Source organism: Falco punctatus (genome assembly GCF_963210335.1).
Source record: "Falco punctatus genome assembly, chromosome: 3".
NCBI classification, from domain to species: Eukaryota; Metazoa; Chordata; class Aves; order Falconiformes; family Falconidae; genus Falco; species Falco punctatus.
Window position 1 is genome coordinate 84,403,006 of NC_137582.1, and position 12,140 is coordinate 84,415,145.

At 39.3% G+C, this 12,140-nt stretch overlaps 1 protein-coding gene across 7 annotated transcripts in view; it reads right to left on the reverse strand.

Annotated features, from left to right (window-relative positions):
• Positions 1 to 12,140, reverse strand: part of CTNND2 (catenin delta 2) — a 680,231-nt gene that overhangs the window by 644,314 nt on the left and 23,777 nt on the right. The window lies entirely within an intron of this gene.

Consider the following 12,140-nt stretch of genomic DNA (forward strand, 5'->3'; position numbering starts at 1 on the left):
GTCATCCACTTTATTAATTTATTTAAAGTTATTTTAGCTCTGTAACGTGAGTCCTCATAGTATAGGAACAACTGGCAGGAAACCATCAGAAGAGTAAAATTTTCTGTTCAAATGAAAAATGACAGATTGACATAACACTAGCTCTGCTTTGTTTTTCCACATCCTCCTTCAAGACCTAACCAAAACAGCACATAGCTGCTTTCAGAATCCTGGTAGAATAATGAATAATTATCCTGGATAGAGTAACTTTCTTAAATGCTGTAGGAAATGGTATTTAAAAACAATGTAAAAAAATACGATGCTCATTTGTGGCAACAAAATATGAATACCTGAAAGAACAGACAATAAAAGTAAGTAAAAGCTTAGACTTCATAAGGTTGTCAGTGTGGTAATGGTTCACTTCCTTTTTGATCTTTAAATCTTCATAATAAATATATTATTGGACGGATTATCCATAGTATCTTTCAGGCAACTGAATTCATTCAGCATCGCTAGGACGTAGTTCCAATAGAATCACTGCAAAAGATCTTTCTCCTAAGGAAAATTTCAAGTCTATGCCCCTGCAGCTAAAAGAACAGATGACTAGACTCAGACTAATAAATGATCAGTTTACTGCTGGTGAAAATACATTTAACACTTTCAGGAAATTATCTGAAATCAAATTTTCAAGTTAACTTCCTTACATCAAATCAACATCAATTCATGTAAACAACAGAAAATTTTTCCACTGCCTGTTTGCTTCAATAAATTCTACTGATTTGGACTGATCTATGATGCCAAACAATATTCTGCCTAGGTACAGCAAGCCTTACACAGGCATCCCAGTGGATCATGTTTCCCAATACTATCACTGTGTTACAGTGTCCAATGTCTCAGATTTCTTCACTATGCCAACATGTACATGCACAGTACGTACTTCAGCAGTTTTGGGGCATGGTGCATACACCATACCTTTCATCTCTGAGCTGCACAATAGAAAGGGATGTGTAACTCCTCACCTAAAGGCTATAAAGTCTTTACAACCACTTAAGGAAAACAAACTCAGTAAGAACCATGGCATTGTCACAGCCCCTGTGCAGACCTATGAAGCTTCAGCTACAACATGTCCATGATATAACCAATCAACTATATCTTGTTTTGGCAGAATAAAGCATCTTCACACAGGCTGGAGCATGTAGACAAGAGAACCTTATGAGAGCTCAAGTTCAAGAATAACTAAAAAATAATAAATTTATAAAGACTTCCCAGAGTTCAACAGCAAGCAGTGACAGAGGAAAGCATTCTCCATGCATGAAAAGTAGCTTGTTTTACAGGGAGTACAATGGAAGGGATTTATTTTTTTTTCTTATTAATTCACCCAACCCATGGCAGGAGACTGAGAAAAACAGAGCAAGAAATTAACAGTTATACAGTCAGGAGACCACAGATGACTGTGAAACACACAACATTGTTCATCATTTACCTCCAGTCTTAATTTTTAAAGCAGTATGTAGCTATGCAAACAAAAAAACATTGGAGTCCTGTTAATCCCACAAGCTATCCAAAGCTTTTTTCAAAACTTACCAGGAAGACACAGCAAAACCTCCTCCTTTCTTCATTTAAAACAAAACCGTGAACAACTCTGTTGTTGCTTTGACCTTATACCTCCTGCATAAGGGTCTCCTGGAGGAAGACACACACCACTAAGACCCCTGCCTCCACACACCCCATCCAAGTCCATCAAGCAGTGCCGCCCACACAAGCAGCACTCCTGGACCAAAGCACTGAAGAAGCGTAACAATATCTTGGTGATGGAGCTTCTCTGTGCTTTTTTAAGTGTTTTTCCAGTACTTAACCACTCACAGATGGGATATTTGCAAAGAACATATGCAACGCCCCACAGAGACCCCGTAAGACTCCCACAAACTTTAGTTACGTCAGGAGAAACGCATGCAAGGGTTCACTGCTGAGCAGATGCTGATTGCTGCCTGTATTTAGGAAATGTTGCTAACTGATTGCAGTGTTACTGTAGCAAATCTCACCAGAGGAAGGTGATGTTGTTTTAAAACAAAGCTGTTCTCACTCCCTCTCACTCTCATTCCCAAATACTCACCAACACACAGAGGTCTGAGCAGCCTGCCCCAGCAGTGAGGCTGCAGAGTCAGTGTGTTTCTGGCAGCCATCCAGGGCACCCCATGATGATTTGGGAGCCAAGGGACTCCCACGATGAACCCTCCTCCTGTCAGGATGGCAGCCACAGGCAGCTCTGTGTGGCTTTTTACAGCCTTCAGGAGACAGTGATCAATGCTTCCATCCTGAGGGTCATCAGGGTTTGTGCACTGCCCTTTGCTTCTCCACCCAGGCCTCACGAAAAACTGCATTTAGACCTGTACATTCCTATAGCCCCTCTCCTGCAATGTGTTCCTCCTGGTGCTTCCACACCCATACATTCCTAACCAGGTCACCTTTAAGACTGCTACTGCAATCCTCTACACATGCAATAGGAGCGACTGGATCCCACTGATTTATTCTAGCTACATCTCAGTCCACGGCTAGTACAGGAGACTATGGAAGGATTCTTCTGAAAAATAAAATCAATTCTGGGCGAGCATGCAACAAACAGCCTTTTACCAAATTTTGTTCCTAATCCCTTTGTACTTAGCAGACACTCTAAAGTATAAGGACACATTTTCTGTTTTAATCCCATCTAAGGAAACATTGAAACATTTTCTTGTACTTACAGTTTTTAAGACCTGGTAATCTTTTTGCCCTCTAAATCTTTTTTTTTTCTTTTTTTTTTTTTTTTAACACAAGTTTATCACCATTTACTTAAGCCTCATATAAATAAGTTAATCAGCCTTTTCTATAAGAAGAGATATGACTTAACAACATTTTAATGTTCATTATTTTGTTCCAGAGAGATATCAGCCAGGCATAAAAGAGTACAGACTTCCACAATCCCGCGCACACAAAGCTGACTCCTACTGCAGTCACTGCTTGTAGCACACTTACACTTCACTACTTTTGCTTCCCATCTCACATTAGGGGAGTAGCAGGCCAAATGCAGAACACTGGAGGAAGCAGCAGCTTTATAATAAAAGTTTTATCAACATCTGCAAATTTACAATTCCTAGCTACGTAGGTATTTTGGTTTGCTTGAGTCTTTTCCAAGCGTTCCTTGATATAAATCAGAATCAGCCTTCCAGCTGAACTGGTTTCTTGTGCAGCTCACTGCTGCATTTATTCATTAGCTTTAGTGAAGCCCTAGGCACGGTGACAGCATGAATAATATACAAAGTTTAGCCCAACATGCTCAAGAAATACCGCAGTTTATTAAAAAAAGTAAATGGAGAGGTAGGGTTTCCCCCCCCCCCCTTTTTTAAAGAAACTTGTACAATCTTGAACGACAGGACAAGCAAGCTCCTTATTTTTCCCTAGATGTGTGCATATTTGGCCATAAATCAGCTAAAATATGCATGGTGTGTTCTACTCAAACACTCCCATAAAACTGCATACACTTTTATTGGTTTAGATATAGAGAAATAAACTACTTGAATCTTAGTTCTAAAGTTTATTCATTCTCTGATCTCCAATAATTTTGCTCATAACTCATAAAGGGGAGAGCAGGTCACACAAACCCTGTCAAAACATAATTGGAAGCAACGGCCTGAATTCATTAGTCCTATAAACTCTGAATTTAATGCTACAAGACAACATAAGCAGTAACAAGTATTCTTATCAAGCTTAAACATCTCTAATTTTTTCAGCCAAATATCTTTTATGTGTAGCATGGCTTAGCCTCTACACTAGATAAAAAGAATCCTGACCTATAATACCTTCTCTACACCCTCCCCTGCTTCACATAGAACAGTCTAATACTTTTCAGCAAAGTTCAGGTTGCATGGTCATTCAAGCAGTATTCATTTTGTGAATTCAGGGGTAGGACATTTTTGGGGGTGGAAGGAGGGCTTTTGAGTGTACTACCATTTAACAGTTATTGACAGGAGAAAAAAAAAAAAAGCTGGCAGCCTGTTTCATCTTCTCACTCATGACTCAATAATAAAAATCAAAGCAGGCACAATCTTTCACTATAATCAAAAACCTTATATAAAAGGTTCTGGACAGCTATAAAAAAAATAGACCATTTACTTTGTCCTTTTCTTTCATTAATAAATAGAAAGGAGAAAATATTTTGTACACAGATCATGTAACATATCAATTAATTCACAGGAATTAGTATTTGCTTTATGACTTACGTTCATTGTAAAACTACCCTTAAAAAATCACAACATAATTTTTGCTAATTATATTGTGCTATTCCTTTAGTCACAATTGTGTGAAATTCAATTTAAGAAGTGCACAGTGGGGTTAAGGACTCAGGAAAATAGTTAAGAGTCCTGATGACCCCTGTATCACACTGTTTCACATGTTTATTTACCACAAGATCTCACTGGGCACAGAAATCACTGGAAATAAGCAGTATTTTTTTCCCAGGTTTACAACAGAAACAGCATACAACCAATGCACATACCAGTTGATGTAGCTGGTCATTGAATCAGCTATTTCAAAAGACATTTTAGCATTTTTATGCTAGGTTTTAAACAGCTGAATGTTATATGACCATCTTGATATCCAGACTGCTTTTTCCCCATAATGTATAATGTATTTTTCTATTTTTTTTACATATTTACAGAGTAAATAGCAACACCCACAATTAAACTGAAGTGCCTGAGATCATTAGGCAGTATATACACAGTAACTCCTCCATTAGCTCTCTTTCACTTGAACAATGAAAGATTATTTACAGATGCTGAGAATCATCAGCATCCACTCTTCTCTTACCATAAACTGGTACCACAAAAAGAAGTGTACAATTGTAAACAGAAAAAAAAGGAAGAGGGAAAGACAGACAAAACATTGAAGAAACCGGAAAGAATGTAGCAAAGAAAAACAAACAAACAGACAATCCACACAACTAAAACACCCAGTAAGAACAGAATTAAATATATCATTTCACAGCAGATTAAGAAGTTTGTACCTTACTCAGCCTCCTAATATCTTGTCTGAGGTAATCCAGCACTACTAGTAAGCATTTAGCAAGGACCTAGCGGTCAAGACTACCCTATACTCAAGTTCCTTCTGAAAAACAGTATTTCTTCTGGGATGGGAAATGGAAAAAACTTCCCCAGAATCAGACAGGACCATACAGTTTGCTGCCACAGCAGCTAAACCCAGCAGTAAGAGCTCTCCTTGCCAGAGCACACCTGACCAAAACAGTCCCACAAAGTCCTCCTCTTTTATCCTTGACTACACTCATCACTTACCTCTTTTCGATGAAGGAAGTATCCTTCCTCCTAGTAAAACCTGACACTTTCTTAATGTAAAAGTCATCCAGGCTTCTTTGGGGACCTTCTAAGAAGGGACAGTCCAGGGCGACGTACGTCAAAAGCTCTGGTCACCTCAGAGCTACACGGTCAGTGCAGTCACATTGCTTTAACTCCACACATTTTCCTTACTACTGTCATCCTACATGCACAAACGGCAAGGCAAACACATCTGGGTTCACTGCAGGTAGCAGCATACTCACAGCAGGTAGGATTTACTTCAGGTGTGCCAGAATCGCAGGATCACACACAGAGACAACTTCCACCATCAGTGAGAACCTGGTACGCTCCAGCTAGCAAAATGTTTCCATCTTACACTTGAGCACCCTTGGAACAGAACACGCAAGGGGAAAGCCGGTCACAGAAGCCAGAATACTTCCAAAACCTGGCAGTAATCTGCTACACCAGACGGGTAATTCACAGATGATGACACCAACTCAGAGGAAAACTCACTTTATCACATCCTGAAGAGAGCACAGACCGCTGGGACTTACGGGGGGGGGGGGGGGGGGGGAACGACGAAGAAAAAAGGTACATTCTCTTCTGTTAAAACACATTGCTGTTTTGTTTGCACTGTGATAAAAATGCAAAGAATCCAGTTTACGCCAAATATCTACCTCCTTCAACATGATATAAAAAAATAATCAGTAATATGAGGACACCTTTCCTACACTGAAACACAGCTCAGACAAAAGGCCCAGCACAGCGCCTGCGCTTCACATAAGCCCTCGTAAAGCCTTCAAAATATTAGCATGTTAGAATCTACACAATCCACAGATTTTCTGCTGAACATATGAAAAGGGCGTATTTCACAGCTACAGCAGAAACTTGAGCTCCTCACATCAGCAAAAAGCCGAGCAAAACACAGAAATGCAGAGCTGCCCTTTGCTTGCTGACTCCGGCTAAGGCACCTGACTGCACTGATGGACCATGTAACAAGCCTGCTGCTGCCTTGATGAATATTCACCCTTATGGCCCCTTGCTTCACCTTCTTAAAAATTGTTTCCAAAAAGTACCTTAAGGAGTTATTTGCAGCACAGTGCCTCTGCTTGGCCAATAATTATTTACTATAACCCTAAAGTAGGATTTAATTTTTAGAGCAGGAGAAAATCTGGATCTCAGTGAAACGTCACACTGAAGAGAGAAGCACAGAATAGACCAATGTTTCAAAAGGATTTTTTCCACCATGTTAAAAATCATATAATACATAAAATGCAATGCCTCTGCTATTTAAACAAAATGTTTCATTTAACTTCTTTATTTGTCAGAATTTCAGAAACTCCGCATCTGCAAAGTTTGCTCCTCAAACAAATTTCCATTCCTTTTCAGCACTTGTGATACTCAAGATTACTAAAATATATGTTAATATCTGGTAAAGATTATTTCAGTTTATGAAAGATTGAAGGCTGAGAATGAGTGAGTTTATTTAAAGATATACTTGAAAATTTATACTGACATGTGAACAGGAGTTTACTCTGTGCACACCAAAATAGCTTGGCTCCGTCACCTAGACACCTGAGAAATCACAGACTTCTAAAAAACAGCAGGCAGATGGAGTAACTTCCATTTTCCAAAACAGAGCTGTAAAAGGTTATTAAAGCTCTGTAGTAGCATGCAACTTCATGTTCTTCTCAAATTTCAAGATAAATATGACATTAAATGAAAGGATACCTTTTAATTCAGCATTTAGGAACTAATTCTGACTAATTTTAACTGACTTCTGAACAGCGTCTGAACTAGATGCAAATGACAAATAGTTGGCGTTCATCTGCAAGTGTTGTTCCTGCATCATAGATACACTCATCTGAGATTGAATAAATACGCTCCATCTCCTCATAAAGTGGAAGCAGCTGTGATAACTGATTTTTGGCAACTTCGGTCCCCATCTACTTGTAGGTACCAGAAGCAGCCTCAATCTCATATAAAACTAATTAACCCGATAAACTACACCATAGCAAAAACAAATGCCAGCTTCATCAATGAGAGAAAATACCTAACTCTTACACTGCATTTCCACAGCAATTTTGAAAGCATTTTATAGAAGGTGGTAAGCAGATGTGTCTGTACATCCCAGATCTGCACATGGATCTTTCACCCCACCTTTTTCATGTCATTGCAAAGGCAGGTAATCTGGGCTCTGGCCATTAGACCATGGTGTTAAAATAAGGAAGAACTAATTATTGCGGGAGCATCAGAGCTCAGCAGATCTCATAGTAATGAAAATAAGATTCCATCTTTATGCAGCGCTGCAGAATGGGAAGTTTATGTATTTTCTTCCATAATTTCATGCTAAGCAGGAGAATTTTCTGCTTTCTTGACAGGAGAGCACACTGCGATAGAGCCCCCGGAACGGGCAGGAGGAGGGAAGCGCTGTAATGGCATCATTACCCTACATTGCAGCCCACAGTGGGAAACAAATCCTTTTCATGCCACTCTCTTGCCCTCTGTAGTTCAGGTATTTGAGAAAAATGGGGTTGAATAGATCCTGGCTCATGAGGGATAAAAAACTAAGTATCTTTTTCAGAGGGTCTGAAAGAGACTACATCTTGAAATACCTGAAGACAATGAATTTTTGGTCAATCAGCACAGAGCACTTCAAAAGCACGTTAAAAATGAGGAAGCCACTGTACACCGAGACATACAGTAACAGCAGCAAAATTCCTGCTGAGACTTTTTCTTTTGTACCCTTCCTCCCACCAAGGAGGGAAACATGCTGCAAGTAAAAGCCTTAAGATCAGGACATGGATGCAACAAGGAAACTATAAAAAAGAGTGTGGGAAGCTGGAAAAGGAAGACCTTTCCTAAACCAGCAGCAGCAGTTCTGGTGGTTGCATACAGAAGAGACCACAGAGCCCCACAAGTTGTCCAGGCTGGAGAAGCAACAGCTGGAGTTTCTCTAAAAAGACAAAAAAGGCTGCACCCTTTCCCAGTAACTGACTTGAGAAGGACAGCAACCAGGTTTCCTTTCCCGTGGACCATCAATAGCACATATCCTCACTACTTAAAAAAGCAACATCCATAGGAACGTTTAAATTAAGCAATGTGGCTCATTCACAGGACTTTTTCTTGACTCAAGCCCTACTTGGTCTGGGATTGTCACCAGCACCACCACCACAAGCCGTAGTTCTCCTGGTAGGCATCAGACAAAACACTTACACTGATCAGACTGCACAGCACAAAGAGGTTCCTAAATTTATATTTTCCTTTGCTAATTACCAAGGGGTAGAGCCTCCCAAAGCAAGACAAGCTGCCTGACAGTTTTCCTGTGCCAAATTATTAATGAATAATAATAATAATAAATCCTACCACATCATATAATAGTAAACCTAAGCTTTCTAATGCAAAGTGCCGTAATGCTGTCCCAAGCTGAATTAATCTCCACCGTTACACACGGGCTTATTAAACCACAGTAGAGTGAAAACAAAAAGACCGTATTATTATCACTCGGCACCGCCACTGAGAGCCCAGCAGGGAGCCAGGACACCTTGCATGAACCACACTTATTTCACAGCACTGCTGTTGGCAAGACCCTGTGAAGAGCATCCGAAACAAGCGGTGCAGTTATTCATGAGCTAAATGGATGCCAGAAATGCCAAGTAGAGGATAAAGGGAAAACAAAAGAAATTTGCTCCTCTCTTTTCCTCTGACAGAACTGGTAGGTGGAAAAGACAGATCTGTTACTCTCCATTCTGATGTCTGCATCGGCATGGAGGTTTTGGCCAAACCAGGAAACGGCTTCTGCTCTCAAACTCAACATAAAATTAGGCTTGAAAACACAGAATAGCCCTCTCAACTGCCAGAAGAGAGAAGGGAGCTAAGGACTTTTCCTGCACTTCCACGGATCGATATGCATATCCTCTAACCACCAAAAAACAGCAGCAGTATGAAATGGACCAAAGCCATTGTACAGGAGAAATCCTTACAGCGTACACATAGTGAAGAGACTTTCTGTAACAATGACCTAGACAGATATTAAACTAGCAGGTGTTTAACACGCATCTGGGAGACAGACAATGCACTATTAATCTCAAAGAAAAATAATGCAGCATGGTAACGTGACATCTGGCCATGCACAGTAAAAACACTGTAAAACATTTATATTCTTCCATATTTTCTAAGCAAGCAATGAATCTTCTAATTATCCACATCAAAGCCAGGTTCAAAAGATGACAATGAAAACATTTGAAACATCTGGGAGAGTTTGTATTTTATGCTTAGTGAAAAAGGATGTGAGTGCTTGTGGATCTGATTCTGTCCATGTTTATCAAGTCTTCCCCTTGAAGTCACTGGCTATCTGTGCACAGGAGAGGGCACATTTGTGTAAGCAGGATCCTAAAAGTGAAAATAAAGTTCAAACAATGTAATTTCAAATCATGTTTGAATCTGGCTTTGTTCTTTTGTTCTCCTCTTGAGCATTTCTGTAGCCTTTTTGCGAGTTATTTACCTGTTCTTAAACCATTCAAAGGAAGAGGTGGTCTTAATACGTCTCTTAAAAAAAATAAATCATAAGATGGAATATCTCTTTGCAACTGCACACAGCAAGTGCCTATGTGGAATTAGGTGTCTCTGGGCACCAAGAACAGAAGCATTAATTATTCTGAAGACAGAAGCAGTATTTCTTCAACTAAGCTAAAAAAACAAACAACCAAAACCAAACCAAACAAACTTCACACAAAGAATACCCTCCCAAACCCCCACCCTAATAAAACTAAAATGCCTTTCGGAACTAGTCTGAACTCCACTAATAGCCAAATACATTAATGGGTGTTTATTTAGAACTAACAACTGAGTTATTTAAACGACCTTCAACAGAATTGAAATTATTTTTATAGTCTCTGATGTGCTTCTTGCTGAACTTTCTACTGTATTTCTGAATGCTGACAAAATGCTGCTTAGTGTTTTCAGTAAGTCAAAATATTCCACCAGTTTTTTTAAAAAAAATCTCACACCCTCATAAGCATATTTTTTTTTAAGATTCTTATTTTATCCCAACAAAATTGTTAGACATACTATTTCACTCTGAGGTAAAGCTAGTCTTAAAACACTCGCAGGTCCACTACCTCCTCTGTTAAAGTCAAAGTGAATTTTAATAGATTTACCACAAGGAATCGTGCAAAAAGCAAACTGGACTGAATCTTGTCCTGATTACTTCAGCTTGGGGATGTTTGAAGGCCCCTTACGTAATGCTCTTCTATTTCACCTGACATTGCAATTGTTTTTTCAAGCATGATTTGTACAAATCAAGAAAGCATCTTCAGTTCCCCTTTCTCAAAGCCTTATCTTCAACACAGTAGCTTCCCTCCCAGAGTGACAGCTCTAGACCCAGACTGAGGTGCAGAGCTGGTTTTTGCACCTTTCAGAAGACACAACTCATCCAGACCACACAGCCCAACAGCAGCATAAAACCCACATCTCTCTTGACAAAATCCAAACTGTCTCAAGGAAAGCTACGCACCACTTAAATGACTTCACAATTAACCTACTACTTAAGAGAGAAGCTTTGATACTTTGGCCAAAGCCCTCAAAGAATAATTCAAGAGGCAACAGAGAGAACAGAGCTTGACTTTTTGGCTAGCAGGCAACTGCTCAAGGTCCACCAGCACGGAGCCCTTCAGAAAAGAGTGGATACTACTTTAAGACTTCGAGACTTCACTTCTGCCTAGAGCAAGCAGGAGACCACAGTCATAATTTGCTCCAAATTATCTGAAACAAGTATTTGGGTGCGTATGTTACTACCACTAAAAAAAAAAAAAAATATCCACAGATAAGGAGTCTATTTTAAGAGGCTAACAGTGTGACAACCCAAACAGAGTAAGTACAGGACTGTGTTAGCATACCCTGAAAAAAAAGGGTCCTATGAAACAAATGCACTTGAGTAACCAAAATACAAATGAAAGCAATGCCGTGCCACATCTTTCTGGGCAAACAGGGCGCACTCACACACCAATACACTGTCTGTAACACGGAAGAAGTAGCCAGAGTAAAAACCAACTCCGAACTTTATTCTTGTGATAAATAGCCCAATGTACTTTTTAAAACCCCAGAAGTACTGCCTTTAAGCCAGGCTTCTAATTAGCCACACATATTTGAAATATGCAGCTGTTAAAACACCAAGTTTAAAAATAAGCACAAGAATCATTTTCTACTTGCACATGCACATCTCTTTCAATTAGTTATGAGATGCTCTATTTCTGAACTCGTAGTTCACTGAAGAGCTGTCACTACTGTAATTGAGGAAAAAATACTGAAGCCTCATTATTATCTGATCCATTTCAATTTACAAGTGTAAATGATTAAAAACCACAAAAAAAGTGACAGTTTTGGTCATCACGTTCTTAGAAGAATTACCTTGTTCAAAACTACTTACCATCACATAACAAATCATTTCTGTATCATTTAAAGGTGCTTAGGTTACACCAGTCATTACTCTTCAGAGAAAACATAATCATTAATTGTCATTGTATTTTGGGAGAAAGTAATGCATACTGGTTTGGAATGAGCTGGGAAGAGGCACTCAAAGGGCCCACGCATTCCCTTTATTTGCAATGCAATAAAGTGCAACACTATTAGTTACAAAACTATGTTGATTGACAAGTTCCCCGTTATTCATAACAGGTACTATAATTTCTCAAGAAACTTTTCTAACCACTGTAATTTTACACAAAGGCCCACAAATGTTTCCTTTTACAAAGTATTTACTGAAGTAAATCACAAAAAAGTTACCTTGTCAAAGGAAACGTTTGTGGGGAATTTAGTAAAATTGTCTCCACCTATAGT